Source organism: Oncorhynchus mykiss, chromosome 12 (assembly GCF_057628025.1).
Source record: "Oncorhynchus mykiss isolate SJ-2025 chromosome 12, ASM5762802v1, whole genome shotgun sequence".
NCBI lineage: Eukaryota > Metazoa > Chordata > Actinopteri > Salmoniformes > Salmonidae > Oncorhynchus > Oncorhynchus mykiss.
This window is the reverse complement of record NC_143033.1, coordinates 61791286-61807611: the sequence shown is the minus strand read 5'-3', so window position 1 is coordinate 61807611 and position 16326 is coordinate 61791286. Positions and strand designations below refer to the sequence as shown.

At 41.9% G+C, this 16326-nt stretch overlaps 1 pseudogene across 1 annotated transcript; it reads right to left on the bottom strand.

The window, feature by feature from the left end:
- Window positions 1–3169: 3169 nt before the first annotated feature.
- LOC110538918 (homeobox protein Nkx-3.2-like) lies at window positions 3170–4734 on the bottom strand (annotated as a pseudogene). The gene is made up of 2 exons (XR_016484766.1): window positions 4230–4734; window positions 3170–3687 (listed from the first exon to the last, which is right to left on the bottom strand). The product of XR_016484766.1 is annotated as a homeobox protein Nkx-3.2-like (transcript).
- Window positions 4735–16326: the final 11592 nt, after the last annotated feature.

Genomic DNA, 16326 nt, shown 5'->3' with positions numbered 1-16326 from the left:
TACAGCCTTGGCTAGAGAGATATCCCACTGGGCAAAAAATGATTTAATCAACGTTGTTTCCACGTCATTTCAACAACAAACAAGTAAACGCAAAAAGACATCGATGTAAAGGAATTTGGTCTTTTTTTCACCCAAACGTTTTACCTAAATCTAATGGCATGGTGAAATTTTTTGGTTAACTTTACGTTGAATTCACGTTAGTTGACAACTCAAATAAAAACTAGACTTTGAACAGACGTCTGTGCCCAGTGGGATATTTCGCTTAGTGTAACGAAAATTACGTCAATCTAACAAATGAAATATTTTTCGTTTATTTTCAAATAACATAGAAATAAAACTGAACTGTGTGTGAGGGCTAGGCTGTAGGGCTATAGACGTGCATTGAGTGCAGTCCCATCACTTCGTGGATGTTATCGTTTGTCACTTCGCAAGATGGCTAACAAGAGGCCCATTCTGTGGAATTGTGACTTTATGGGATGCTATATGATTATGTGGTTGGTATGTAGGCATATCTGCAGGCTGTATCAGATATAGGCTACGCGCAAAGTAGTTGATAAGATATTTGTAACTTTGTGGAAGAATTCTTCAGAATACGGTTTAAAATTACCTTTGTGCTTGGGACCATTTCTGTTGGTTAGGTCTGTGAGATGATATGTTGAAAAATACTATTGATTAGCTAATATTGTTTGTTTATTTCTCGGCCCCAAAAAAGTATCTAACCGAAATAGTATCGAGATTTAAATTAGTTTTGGTTCTAAAAGTCAGTAGCCTTATTTTCTATCTGCATCAAAAACAAGCCTCAGTTGTTGGGCAGGCTACATATTTTGGTCTGAAATTCCATTGGTTGTGCTCAGACGTAACATAGGCTTACGTTCTCTCCCTTTCCTCCTTAGCTTCTTAGATGTTAAATCACCCATATGAGACTGAGCGATTCTGGACCGGTTTCGACTGACATGTTGGTGTACAACGCGCTCTGTGAACGCTGTAGGGTTCTGTGCCTTATAATGCAAAAAAACAACGTATGTGTCTGCTCTCAGTTTCCACTCTCTAAGCGGAGCTGACTTGATATGTCAGGTTTCAGACCCTACATTTGCGTAGCGAGTGACTTGGCACATGTTCTGACCTATAGAGACAATGAATCGATTGTTTCTCCCTCTGAGCAAGTGAGCCCAGTTTGGGAAATGGCAAATGAACGGTTACAGTCTAACGAGTCCACCCATTGTGATATTTAGAGCTCTCAATAGGAAGAAATAAATATTATAATTTTACGCCTACCTACATGTTCAAATGACCTCGACCAACCTGTACCCCCGCACATTGACTGTACCGGTACACCATGTACATAGCCTCTTTATTGTTATTTTATTGTGTTACTTTGAATCAAAATTTTGCCCTATTTTGCCCTGGTTTTAACTCCCAAACACTCCTGGGTGTAGATATCTTCATGTTGACGTACACCTTGATGGTCCCTGACAGTTTACATAGTTCAGGAATTGGGGAGACATAAATCACTGTCTAAACATGTGTGTTAGCGGGGAGGAAATTGACGATTAGAGTATGGCCAACCTGTCCGGAAGTTGTGCATTATGGGTGGAAGCACAGAGGTGTGTGTGGTGCGAAGTAGTGCAGCTACAAGCCTCTCATTGAAACTCTGGAGATGAGGATAAGCGAGATGTAGACCTATAGGGGAAGATTATGATGGCATTATATCAGTATTCAACACACTACTCGGCTACCTTCTAATAGCCATTCAAATAAATTCAGAATTATAAGAATCATTATATAACTGTTAAGTTTTATGGTTCTTTATTTGTATATCTCTGCATTTTGTTCAGTCAAATAAAATCATATGAATCAGCACAATTCCATTTTCTGACATTGAATTCCTCCACCTCATTCAATCAATGATTCCGTTTCACAGGAAGATGAAATGGTAAGGCAAATAGTGTGCTCTTGAACCCTGCAGTTTTTGGTCTTGGCCCGAATCGTTCTCTCCCAATCTAATTCGACCGTCGTTGAGACAAGTTAGTTTTACCCTACTAATGATGAGCAACTGGACAACATTTATTTCAATGTTTATAGAATCCAAGCTTCTGTTCAAATTTCGGTATCGTCCTTGATTTTGGAATAGGCAATATTGTCCTGTGTTTGCCGTTAACTAAAATAATAAATAGTTCCTGAACAGTTTAAAGTCCTTTAAATACAGTGTTAAATAAATAATCACCAAACAGTTATTTTGTAACTGATTTGAGAGTAATTTCTCAGCTCTGGGCCTAAATGGTACATCGCTGCAGAATAAGGTGGACGGGCCTACCTGAAGCTATGAGGATGACGAAAGGAAACGGACCAAGTTCTGTTATTAACGTATTGTTTGATGTAATATATGACCACCAATTTAGTAATTTAGGTCATGAAAATAAAAGCCTCCATTTGTTATTGTGATGAACATGCATTCATGTGGTCAATGCATCATAGGTATTTCATTTCTTATTACTATTATGATTATTATTATTATTATTAAGTTATTATTTTCATTAGAATTTTGTTATTTTTATGACAACAATAATGGTTGACACTTACCATTCATTTAGGCCTACTGATCATGGTCAATAATATCCTTATTGTAGCCGACTAACTTAAATTCAAACTCTAAAAAGGAAAAAAGGACATCCATCTAAATATAGTTTCTAAATATAGTTAAAGCTCGAATCAAACACGATAGATTTGAAATATAATATGCCTGATATGTTTTTAATGTTTGATTTCTCTCTTAATAATCAATCAGTTCTAGAACAATTTAAAAAAACAAGTGCATTATAACAAGAGTTCAATTGTTACTGTCTCTGCCTCAGTTCACATTAAGGTCATAAGTAAAACGTACCTTCAAATCGATATTTCAGTCGGACATATGTCCACACTATCTCTGTTTCGAAAAGTGCTGAAAATCTTACCGTTACCCTAAACCGCAGCAAGAAAAGAAAAGCAGTAATGAGTTATTCAAAATGTCACTTGTGGCTCTATCTCTCTCCAGTGCTCGTAAGCATACATAGGAGGTTTACACTCCACGGACTATATTCTGAAACAATGGAATGGGGGGCATCTTCAGTCTAGACACCATTAGGCAGTTCAAATATGTGAGACATAACAATTTCCGAGTTTATTTAATCTCTCCTGGTTTCTTCTTAAAGGGCCAAGAAAGCAAATGCCTCGATTTCCTAATGGGGACAAATAAATACAACGTAGGCTATTCAAATCTCATTGATTCCCAGCACAAGTAGAGAGCGTCCATGCAGGGCAATAGGCATAGGGGTAGTAATAAGACGGTTGGAGAGAGAGGAGAGGAGTCCGCAGTAGTTCTCCGGGGTTGTACTGTCTCTGGTCGTCTCGAACTAACACTTTCACCGCCACTTTCTTTGCTGCAGGGACCGGGGCAATCAAGTCGGCAGCCATTTGACGACGTTTTGTTTTATATCTACGATTCTGGAACCATATTTTGACCTGCGTCTGTCAGCTTCAGGGAAGCCGCCAGGTCTGCTCTCTCCGGTCCGGATAGGTATCTTTGGCGATTGAACCTCCGCTCGAGTTCGAACACTTGCCCGTGGGAGAACGCAGCCCCTGAGCGTTTTTTCCTCTGTTTGGGCTGATCCGAACTTTTATCACGACTGGCATCGTCTACGTTGTTGGAATCTGAAAGAAGATATAGTGCACAACAAGATGGAAAATGTATCCAAGGCTGTATGAAAACGAACCTCTCACCTTCATAAACCACACTATCACGGCCATATTAATACTTTAATGACATACATTACAATAAGGCTTAAAAATGTGTGTATGCCATGGCATAACATCCCGCTGCCTCGTGCATAAAGGCGTTGCATCTTGTGAGTAGAATAGCATGTTTATCATCACATAGGCTATAGCCACAAAATTATCCCTGCTGAGAAAATTCAGAGTACAGTATAACTGTAGTTATTCTGCAATTACTGCGTCCAAAATACCACTGCAGTTACTGCACTTTTGCTGCAGTTTCAAAACTGCTATTTTTTGTAAAGGTATTCTTTATTGAACCTTTATTTAACTAGTAAAGTCAGTTAAGAACAAATTCTTATTTACAATGACGGCCTACCAAGAGGCAAAAGGCCTTGGACTTGGATGTTCCACATAAAGTATTTTTAGAATACTAGACTATTATCCGGTATCTCACTAAAAATATCAACGCATGAACTTACCTGAAACACTAGGTTCACAGTCTCTAAGACCTTGTGCGTTATCGACAGAAGTGCATTCATGGGCCGTTTCGTCCTGCAAACTTTCTTCCAGAACGTCTGAAACAGGATCCCTGTTTTTCTCTGACTTACAAACGGCCAGGGCCTTGCTGGCATTGTCATCACTGAGACCTGAATCGGAGTCGTAACTTTTCTGATCGCTGACCATGCAAGCCCCTCGTCACTTCTACACGATGCGGGAAAGTCCTCCGAACCAGTATCCATTTCCCCAAATATTTTCCAACACGCATTCTTCGAGAAGCAGTCGTCGAAATCTGCCAAGTGTCCACTGTACTCTTTTTTTTTTTTTTTTTGTTCAAAATGGCTTGGATAGAGAAAGGCATTAAGGAGTTGCTGTGAAATGGCATTTTCAAAAGCAAAGTTTATTTCTTGTAAAAAGTGTAGAAATTAACCAATGGCAATTCTTCGGCATCGTATCCCCCTGAAGCGCTATGACTGTTTTGTTTTGTTCCTCCCATGTTTAATATCTCATTGCATTTCCACTGAAAAGGCGATGGAAATACGGCGTTCAGCCTATTCCCTGAGGTGTTATGCTTCTGCTCTGTGTAGCTCCTGCATCAGCCAACGCTTTCTCTCGTTTCCTGCATATCCAACATCACCTGTGACAGTGATTCCACTCCATTTCCTATTGGACAAGAGGAGAGGAAAGTATTGTGGTGATTGGCCACCATAAATTACGACACGCTCACTGCGTCTGGCAATAAATACCCTTTTGAAGGGTTTAACCCCTCACAAGCCAAACCAATAACCATGAAAAGAAAACGACCCCTTGAAATGAGAGTAGGCCTGCCTATTTTTGTCTTAACCAACGCACAACTGTAGCTACAACTGTAGCCAATCTGACTCATAATAAATTGAACTTCGAGGTTAATACTAATACAGTCTACCTTGGTGGCTGATGTTCTTCTCCCTATCCACACATACAGCTGTAGGCCTACAGTTTGCTCTACTGTAGATACCAACAGTGGCATGTATTCATGGATGCCAAGGGAAACCAGGATTCCCAAAATATTTGACCAATAAAAATAACAAATGTATCTTTTGTATCTCTTGTTTTCATAATTTTCGTCAATTCGCAAGTGGCTGAATCTCATCAGAGAAAACATCCAAGCGAGGGGAAACAGCGCCCCTATGTTTAGCCCATGTGTCTGATGTTGTCTGGAACAAAAGAGTATGACATGTTGCTGCCTTAGCATTTGATTGATTCATGCCAGCAGGCATTTGGCATCCCTTGGAGAATTTTTTAAAATAATAATTAGCCAATCAGCTTTGAGCTGAGCTCAACTGTCCCGACACAGCAAAATGCCCCCAAGGGAGGCCAGTTTGGATTTGGCTTCACACCAATCAAGTCACATCCTAAGCTAAACATCATCATTGTCAGACAAATGTTTCTGGTCTGTTTTTTTGTTGATGTCCTGCAGTAGCCAGCTTGCTAAACCGGCCCTTTCCTAAGCTATGGATGGAGATGTGGATTTGGACTGGTGGTTTTGACTGAATTCTCTGTACACGCCAATGATTATGATGTGATTCTGATCTAACCATAAATTCATACATTGTGCTACTGGCCTGAGACTAATGAAGTTCAATATGTATCCTAGATGTAATGTAAACTCACCCCATTCCGTACAATGTCATTGTTAGCCACTAAAAGCCACTGCTAGCGGCTTTTACCTTCTGCACAGCCAGCCAGTTTTTTTAGCCTGGATGATACTCGCTAGTCTAGCTTCCCTGTCCCATCCACCGCTGCCCCCTGGACACTGATCACTTGGCTACATAGCTGATGCCTGCTGGACTGTCCATTAATCATGGTACTCCATTCTGTTTGTTTATGTTTTATCTGTCGGCCCCAGCCGCACTCAGGCTCTCTGTGTAGTTAATCCGACCCTCTCTGCCTAGTCAACGCCATTTTACCTGCTGTTGTTGTGCTAGCTGATTAGCTGTTGTCTCACCTACTGGTTTAGCTAGCTCTCCCAATCAACACGTGTGATTACTGTATGCCTCGCTGTATGTCTCTCTTAAATGTCAATATGCCTTGTATACTGTTCAGGTTATTTATCATTGTTTTAGTTTACAATGGAGCCCCTAGTTCCACTCTTCATACCCCTGATACCTCCTTTGTCCCACCTCCCACACATGCAGTGACCTCACCCATTACAACCAGCATGTCCAGAGATACAACCTCTCTTATCATCACCCAGTGCCTGGGCTTACCTCCGTTGTACCCACACCCCACCATACCCCTGTCTTACTTACTTGTTTTACTCACTGCTTTAGCACACTCTGCTAACCCTGATGTCCTTGCCGTGTCTGAATCCTGGCTCAGGAAGGCCACCAAAAATTCTGAGATTTCCATACCCAACTATAACATTTTCCGTCAAGATAGAACTGCCAAAGGGGGAGGAGTTAGCCTGCAAAGTTCTGTCATACTTTCCAGGTCTATGCGCAAACAGTTCGAACTACTAATTTTAAAAATTACACTCTCCAGAAATAAGTCTGTCACTGTTGCTGCCTGCTACCGACCCCCCCCACAGCTCCCAGCTGTGCCCTGGACACCATTTGTGAATTGATTGCCCCCCATCTAGCTTCAGAGTTTGTTCTGTTAGGTGACCTAAACTGGGATATGCTTAACACCCCAGCAGTCCTACAATCTAAGCTAGATGCCCTCAATCTCACACAAATCATCAAGGAACCCACCAGGTACAACCCTAAATCTGTAAACAAGGGCACCCTCATAGACGTCATCCTGACCAACTGGCCCTCCAAATACACCTCCGCTGTTTTCAACCAGGATCTCAGCGATCACTGCCTCATTGCCTGTATCCGCTACGGATCCGCAGTCAAACGACCACCCCTCATCACTGTCAAACGCTCCCTAAAACACTTCTGTGAGCAGGCCTTTCTAATCGACCTGGCCCGGGTATCTTGGAAGGACATTGACCTCATCCCGTCAGTTGAGGATGCCTGGTCATTCTTTAAAAGTAACTTCGTCACCATTTTAGATAAGCATGCTCCGTTCAAAAAATGCAGAACTAAGAACAGATATAGCCCTTGGTTCACTCCAGACCTGACTGCCCTCGACCAGCACAAAAACATCCTGTGGCAGACTGCAATAGCATCGAATAGTCCCCGCGATATGCAACTGTTCAGGGAAGTCAGGAACCAATACACGCAGTCAGTCAGGAAAGCAAAGGCCAGCTTTTTCAGGCAGAAATTTGCATCCTGTAGCTCTAACTCAAAAAAGTTCTGGGACACTGAAGTCCATGGAGAACAAGAGCACCTCCTCCCAGCTGCCCACTGCACTGAGGCTAGGTAACACGGTCACCACCGATAAATCCATGATTATCGAAAACTTCAACAAGCATTTCTCAACGACTGGCCATGCCTTCCTCCTGGCTACTCCAACCTCGGCCAACAGCTCCGCCCCCGCAGCTACTCGCCCAAGCCTCTCCAGGTTCTCCTTTACCCAAATCCAGATAGCAGATGTTCTGAAAGAGCTGCAAAACCTGGACCCGTACAAATCAGCTGGGCTTGACAATCTGGACCCTCTATTTCTGAAACTATCCGCCGCCATTGTCGCAACCCCTATTACCAGCCTGTTCAACCTCTCTTTCATATCGTCTGAGATCCCCAAGGATTGGAAAGCTGCCGCAGTCATCCCCCTCTTCAAAGGGGGAGACACCCTGGACCCAAACTGTTACAGACCCATATCCATCCTGCCCTGCCTATCTAAGGTCTTCGAAAGCCAAGTCAACAAACAGGTCACTGACCATCTCGAATCCCACCGTACCTTCTCCGCTGTGCAATCTGGTTTCCGAGCCGGTCACGGGTGCACCTCAGCCACGCTCAAGGTACTAAACGATATCATAACCGCCATCGATAAAAGACAGTACTGTGCAGCCGTGTTCATCGACCTTGCCAAGGCTTTCAACTCTGTCAATCACCATATTCTTATCGGCAGACTCAGTAGCCTCGGTTTTTCTGATGACTGCCTTGCCTGGTTCACCAACTACTTTGCAGACAGAGTTCAGTGTGTCAAATCGGAGGGCATGCTGTCCGGTCCTCTGGCAGTCTCTATGGGGGTGCCACAGGGTTCAATTCTCGGGCCGACTCTTTTCTCTGTATATATCAATGATGTTGCTCTTGCTGCGGGCAATTCCCTGATCCACCTCTACGCAGACGACACCATTCTGTATACTTCCGTCCCGTCCTTGGACACTGCTATCTAAACTCCAAACGAGCTTCAATGCCATACAACACTCCTTCTGTGGCCTCCATCTGCTCTTAAACGCTAGTAAAACCAAATGCATGCTTTTCAACCGTTCGCTGCCTGCACCCGCACGCCCGACTAGCATCACCACCCTGGATGGTTCCGACCTAGAATATGTGGACATCTAGAAGTACCTAGGTGTCTGGCTAGACTGCAAACTCTCCTTCCAGACTCATATCAAACATCTCCAATCTAAAATCAAATCTAGAGTCGGCTTTCTATTCTGCAACAAAGCCTCCTTCACTCACGCCGCCAAACTTACTCTAGTAAAACTGACTATCCTACCGATCCTCGACTTCGGCGACGTCATCTACAAAATAGCTTCCTACACTCTACTCAGCAAACTGGATGCAGTTTATCACAGTGCCATCCGTTTTGTTACTAAAGCACCTTATACCACCCACCACTGCGACCTGTATGCTCTAGTCGGCTGGCCCTCGCTACATATTCGTCGCCAGACCCACTGGCTCCAGGTCATCTACAAGTCCATGCTAGGTAAAGCTCCGCCTTATCCCATTTCACTGGTCACGATGGCAACACCCACCCGTAGCACCCGCTCCAGCAGGTGTATCTCCCTGATCATCCCTAAAGCCAACACCTCATTTGGCCGCCTTTCGTTCCAGTTCTCTGCTGCCAATGACTGGAACGAATTGCAAAAATCACTGAAGCTGGATACTCATATCTCCCTCACTAACTTGAGCTGTCAGAGCAGCTCACAGATCATTGCACCTGTACATAGCCCATCTGTAAATAGCCCATCCAACTACCTAATCCCCATACTGTTATTTTTTTTTCTCCTTTGCACTCCAGTATCTCTACTTGCACATGCATCTTCTGCACATCTATCACCTCCAGTGTTTAATTGCTAAATTGTAATTATTTCACCAGTATGGCCTATTTATGGTCTTACCTCCCTAATCTTACCTCATTTACACACTGTATGTAGAATTATTTATTCCCCCCCCCTATTGTGTTATTGAATATTTGGCATCCTTGACTTTTCTCATTCCAATATGTGACTCACCACCTGGATTCGGTCTGATGTAGCAAAATTTGAAGTTCAGTTTTTTACATTGGATAAAAGTAGAGACTCAGAGTTACAACATGGTATATTATACACTGCATTTTGGAGGAACAATAGGAAAGTAATTATGCTTTGAAAGTTGATACACTTGTAAACTCACTTTTGAGAAAAGGGCCTTTGAATGATTTGGTACCTACTGGAGAGCTCTCCTTTGTCTACACCCATTCAGCATTGTTCACACCCTCTTAAACCAGCCCCACCCGTCTCTTTAAGGATTCACATGAGGTCATGTGCTAAAGACTAAAAGTGGTAGTTGCCTACAATAAGGAAAAATTCCAGGTATACAGAAAGTGTCCAGATAAAAATATTTAATAAATAAACTCAGCAAAAAAAGAAACATCCTTTCAGTGTCAAATGCGTTTATTTTCAGCAAACTTAACGTGAAAATATGTGTATGAATATAAGATTCAACAACTGAGACAAATTTATTTATATAGCCCTTCGTACATCAGCTGATATCTCAAAGTGCTGTACAGAAACCCAGCCTAAAACCCCAAACTGCAAGCAATGCAGGTGTAGAAGCACGGTGGCTAGGAAAAACTCCCTAGAAAGGCCAAAACCTAGGTAGAAACCTAGAGAGGAACCAGGCTATGTGGAGTGGCCAGTCCTCTTCTGGCTGTGCCGGGTGGAGATTATAACAGAACATGGCCAAGATGTTCATGCATGTCAGGTAGTCCTGAGAGAGAGAAAGAAAGAGAAAATTAGAGAGAGCACACTTAAATTCACACAGGACACCGAATAGGACAGGAGAAGTACTCCAGATATAACAAACTGACCCTAGCCCCCCCGACACAAACTACTGCAGCATAAATACTGGAGGCTGATCCTGTGTAGGTGTTGTCACATGTGGTCTGCCACTGTGAGGACGATCAGCTGTCCGGTTGATTAAATCAGGGTTATTGAAAGATTAGTGGAATCTGTGTGGGTAGCTGGACAGGTAGGATGACTGACAGTGAAGGTGAACATGTGGTCAGGTGACAGAGGAATGGATGAGACTGAGGCAGGAATTCCTTTAACCATAAAGTGGTATATTTACCGAGTAGTCTGTGCTGCATCACAAAGGAAACAAATAACATGTATCCAACCAAATTCATAATCAAAGCTCAAATCAGATCATTCATTATTAACATAAGTTAGGGAATTCAACAGTCCAGTTCATTAAGAAGTCAATAGTAATCATCCGCGAGTCATTTAGGCTCGTAACTATTTATCATAAATCATGAAAGAATACAAACAGTGAATCTATAATACAATCTATAATCCCCATTATCAAAGTCAATCAGTTAGCAAACAATGACGTTTCTCATTTCACTCTTTCAATTGTCTTCATGTGTACATATAATTAATTTCAATGCACATGAACCATATTGATTGCATAATTGGCCTATGAGGATCCGTAGGGCCGTGATCATTGACAATTCACATTACACTGTTTGAAGCTGCGCTCCAAGCCGCGCTCCGCGGTAATAACTATTAACAGTAACTGAATGGCCCACTCTCCCGATCGCCACAGATAATTCAGATGAAAGGTAAGAGTCGGTTGACTTACGTGGATTCATGGACGCACAGAACTACAGGATCAGATGGAGTTAAGGAAGAGAAAGCAGCGAGATCAGGCGATGGCAATTTCCTCCTTTTATGGAGTTGAGATCTGTCGGACATTTCCACCTGACCTAATTAAAGCGCCCCTGGCCCAGCTGAGTAAATGGCAATGAATTAAAGGAGTATTCCACCAACTCCATGGGTCTTTTCTACAGTTATTATACAATTCTTATTTTAATAACATTTAATGAGATAATTAAATTATTCTCAAGAATTTCATGTAAAAAGACCGTTACTTACTACTGTCCTTTCAGTTAAAGACAAACTAGTTAAAACACTGGCAGCATGAAGTACATATAGGACATTTCCTGCAGTGCAACTGCCTTACAAGGGGAATTAATTTTTATTTTACATGTCATTTAAAGAGAATGCCCTTGTGTACAGACATTTGATTGTTCGTTGTGCTACAATTGCATGTTTATGACCATATAATTACTTATTATTCTTGCAAAATGTTGACTGCTGATCTTACAACAACTTCTTCCTTACCTCAGTTGACTTCAGACTTATCCTCTCTTGGGTAGGGGGCAGTATTTTCACCTCCGGATGAAAAGCATGCCCAACATAACTGACTGTTACTCAGGCCCAGAAGCTAAGATATGCAACTTATTAGTAGATTTGGATAGAAACCACTCTGAAGTTTCTAAAACTGTTTGAATGATGTCTGAGTATAATAGAATAAAAAATCCAACCAGGAAGTGGGAAATCTGAGGTTTGTAAGTTTAAGTCTTTGCCTATCCAAGATTGCACTTCCTATGGCTTCCACTAGATGTCAACAGTCTTTAGAACCTTGTTTCAGGCTTCTGCTGTGAAGGGGGAGTGAATAAGAGCTGTTTGACTAAGGGGTCTGGCAGAATGCCATGAGCTAAGTCAGGCGCGCGGCCGTGAGAGCGAGCTCTGTTCCTTTTAATTTCTAAAGACAAAGGAATTGTCCGGTTGGAACATTATTCAAGATTTATGATAAACATTCTAAAGATTGATTCTATACATCATTTGACATGTTTCTACGAACTGTAATGGAACTATTTTGATTTTGTCTGGACCAAGTGCTCGCACCTTGTGAATTTATGAACTAAACGCATGAACAAGGAGGTAATTGGACATAAATTATGGACTTTATCGAACAAAACAAACATTTGTGGAACTGGGATTCCTGGGAGTGCATTCAGATGAAGATCATCAAAGATAAGTGAATATTTATAATGCTATTTCTGACTTCTGTTGACTCCACAACATGGCGGGTATCTGTATGGCTTGTTTTGGTCTCTGAGCGCTGTACTCAGATTATTGCATGGTGTGCTTTTTCCGTAGAGCTTTTTTGAAATCTGACACAGCGGTTGCATTAATGAGAAGTATATCTTTAAGACGATGTATGTCTTGTATGTTTTATGAATTTTTATTATGAGTATTTCTGTTTTTGAATGTGGCGCTCTGCAATTTAACTGGATGTTGGCCAGGTGGGACGCTATAGAGTCTGTCATGACGTTGCCTCTTTGGGTGTGGCAAACCCCATCCCCCCCCCCTCCTCCCCCTTTCTTCCTTCAACTAGGCTGCTGTGGCCAGAGAGACATCGTAAATTCCTGAGGATCTCCTCATGGACACACAGTATAGAGAGAGTACATTTTCATAGAACAAAGGAATTCCATCCACCTCACAGATCTTGAGGTACGAACAAATTTAATGTTCCGGAGAAAGTATAAAAGATCGGTATAGAATCCAGCTACGAACTGGTCCAATTGTTACAACTTGGGGAAGCGAATAAAACCAACTTTGAGAAATTATCACCAGACCATGTTTTTCTCCATTAGGAGGGGACAAAGGTTGTAAACCATTGCTGAATCTTTTAACCATACCACGTGGTTAAACTCTTAGACTATCGATACCGACAGAATAAGAACAAGTCTTTGATACTAATTACTAGTCTGCAGCTAGGAATTCGGTATCATTGAACGCAAAGAACGACAACTGAAACATCCATTCTATAACAAATGAATGAATGTCACTCGGAACTATCCCCTCTAACCAAGACAGAGAGAGTGCGAGGGAGAGAGAGAGGCCTAAACTCTCCAATAGAAACAAACTTTTCACCAGCGATCAAGACGACACACTGAGCGTAAATATATATATTGATTGCAATTGTTCCCGAATGAGTGAGCATTCATGTGCAAAGGATGTGTGTGTGTGTAAGTGATTAAAATAACTTTTCAGATATTTTATCTGATCCATTAGTTTTTGAATTCATTCATTATTTACTTTACCTCACGTTAGTCTCATTCCAAACATCATAAATTGTTGGTTTAAAAGGTTTTGTAATGAGTCTTCTTTGCTTTAGCCACTGGGTAAAGAGAAGCTAAGGGAGAATAGGATGGAAAATGGCGAGTTTGTTCACATGCCACAGGTGTGTGGCAAAAGAGCGACTCACCCTGGCTATCGATATAATGTCAACCAGAACTTCCTGGGCTCCAGCATGATTGGATAACCAAACTGGGATGACTAATAAAAAGTAAGTAGCAGGAAATCTTAAGTGCAACAGCAGGTCTGTACAGTAAGACAATAGGTGATGCATAGTAAGTGATATGCAATAAAACCTTCCGCTTGTCTATGTATAGAGTAAAGAAAGATCGACGCATAAAAGCATTTCTTTGTAAAAGGAGGTGTTTCGCGGCACTGAAGGGGAAACATTTACCTCTAAAGAATTCATCCCAAATTGGTGTGTCCCATTCAAAGTTCTCATTTGTATAGCATTTTAAGAACTGGCAGCAGTGGTCAAGGAACTCAAAAATAAATCTAATTCTACACACTCTTTCAGACCATCAATAAAAGTATAAGCTACCGGTCTGTCCCTTTTCAGAGTTTAGCTTCTCTTCTGCCATTTCATTTCTGGGTGTGGGACTTGTGCAAATAGGCGTACAATTCGATATGTATAGAGAGACAGGAACCGCCCTGGAACAAGGGCTCTCTAGGACCTGGTTTGTAAAACGATATAAAAAATCCCACAGTGTTTGAGTAAATGACTGTGTTAGGTCCATGTCATGCACTCAAGCCAAGAGGAGGAACAAGAGAGCCTAGATTACAGAAGATGAGTCCCTCTTCTGACTGGGAGAGGACACTGACATGGAGAAGGTGTCGGGGACCTACAGGTGGGCTAAGTCAGGGCTTTGTGGTATAATGTTCATGTATAATGTTCAAGGGACAAAACTGCACCTTGGCCCTCTTTATATCCCCTTTCAGATTTGAACATGCCATTTTAAACGTCTTGAAACTATAAATTGTTTATTTTCAAACACAGTTTTACAGAAAATGGGGGGAAAACAACCGTATGGGTTAAAATGGGGTAATACATTTCTACTAAGAGTAAAAATGTTTTATCATAGCTGTGGTATAAGGTATACCACGGCGTTCAGCCAATCAGCATTCAGGGCTCGAACCACCCAGTTTATAATAATCACCCATTGATTAGTGAACATCATTAATTGAAAGGATCATTGTAGCATCACAGGAGAAGTTCACTTTTTTTGACCAAATCTGTATTTTGGGTGTAAATTGCATGTTATAGAAGAGCATATACTTTTTTTTTGCGATTTCACTTGCAAACATATTCGCAACATTAAATTCCATTTTGTGAAACTCAAGCCAGACTTTTCCATGTGCGCATACACAGAAAAATATCCCAGACCAAACATATCGCACAACATGAAATATAACATAGTAGATAAAGTTCAGTGTGACACAATTTCATGTGTATAACATCTAAAGGCATGCATCACTATATACTAGTGTTTCTGATTCTCAAAGGACGTATTTAGATGTTGGCCCTTTCGTTCATGTTTCAGCTCAACTCAGGCGCTGTAGAACGAGCACGAGGAAGAATGAGCACGAGGAAGTGTATGGTTCAAATAAAGTAAACGTATCCTTTAACTATTGCAGATTGCACCTTTGACATGTGAAAGGCCGTACCTATTCACTGACAAAATCCTAGGCTGGACAGCACCAAATGAGACGCAAAGCCATAACGTCACAAAAAGGAGGAACATGTATTGGGAGTTCTTCTTTCAACTCTCCCCCGGGCCATACAAACAAAGGCCTGGGTAATGGCTATCCAAACGAACAATTGGTACCAAACGGCAATACAACAGCTTGAGCCGAACCAAAAACAGGGAATCATAGGGTCTTGCTCTCCCCTTTTGGCACCCAATAGTCAATACATGCAACTCAAGCACATTCATGCAAGGCTTCTCATAGGTCAAGTGCCTCTGTGAACATTCACTTTCTCCTGCGCTTACACTTCAATAAAAATGGCCTTCAAAGAAAATAAGCCTTTTATGAATGTTATGTCAGATGTAGTATTCTTGAATATACCACATTGGTGCGGCTGGCTTCCGGGCTAAGCGAGTGTCAGGAAGCATCATTTGAGTCAATTGGAGGTGTACCTGTGGATGTATTTCAAGGCCTACCTTCAAACTCAGTGCCTCTTTGCTTGACATCATGGGAAAATCAAAAGAAATCAGCCAAGACCTCAGAAAATAAATTGACCTCCACAAGTCTGGTTCATCCTTGGGAGCAATTTCCAAACGCCTGAAGGTACCACGTTCATCTGTACGAACAATATAGTACGTAAGTATAAACACCATGGGACCACGCAGCCGTCATACCGCTCCGGAAGGAGACGCGTTCTGTCTCCTAGAGATGAACGTACTTTGGTGAGAAAAGTGCACATCAATCCCAGAACAACAGCAAAGGACCTTGTGAAGATGCTGGAGGAAACCGGTACAAAAGTATCTATATCCACAGTAAAACGAGTCCTATATCAACATAACCTGAAAGGCCGCTCAGCAAGGAAGAAGCCACTACTCCAAAACCGCCATTAAAAAAGCCCGACTACGGTTTGCAACTGCACACGGGGACAAAGATCATACTTTTTGGAGAAATGTCCTCTGGTCTGATGAAACAAAAATATAACTGTTTGGCAGTAATGACCATCGTTATGTTTGGAGGTAAAAGGGGAGGCTTACAAGCCGAAGAACACCATCCCAACCGTGAAGCACGGGGGTGGCAGCATCATGTTGCTTTGCTGCAGAAGGGGCTGG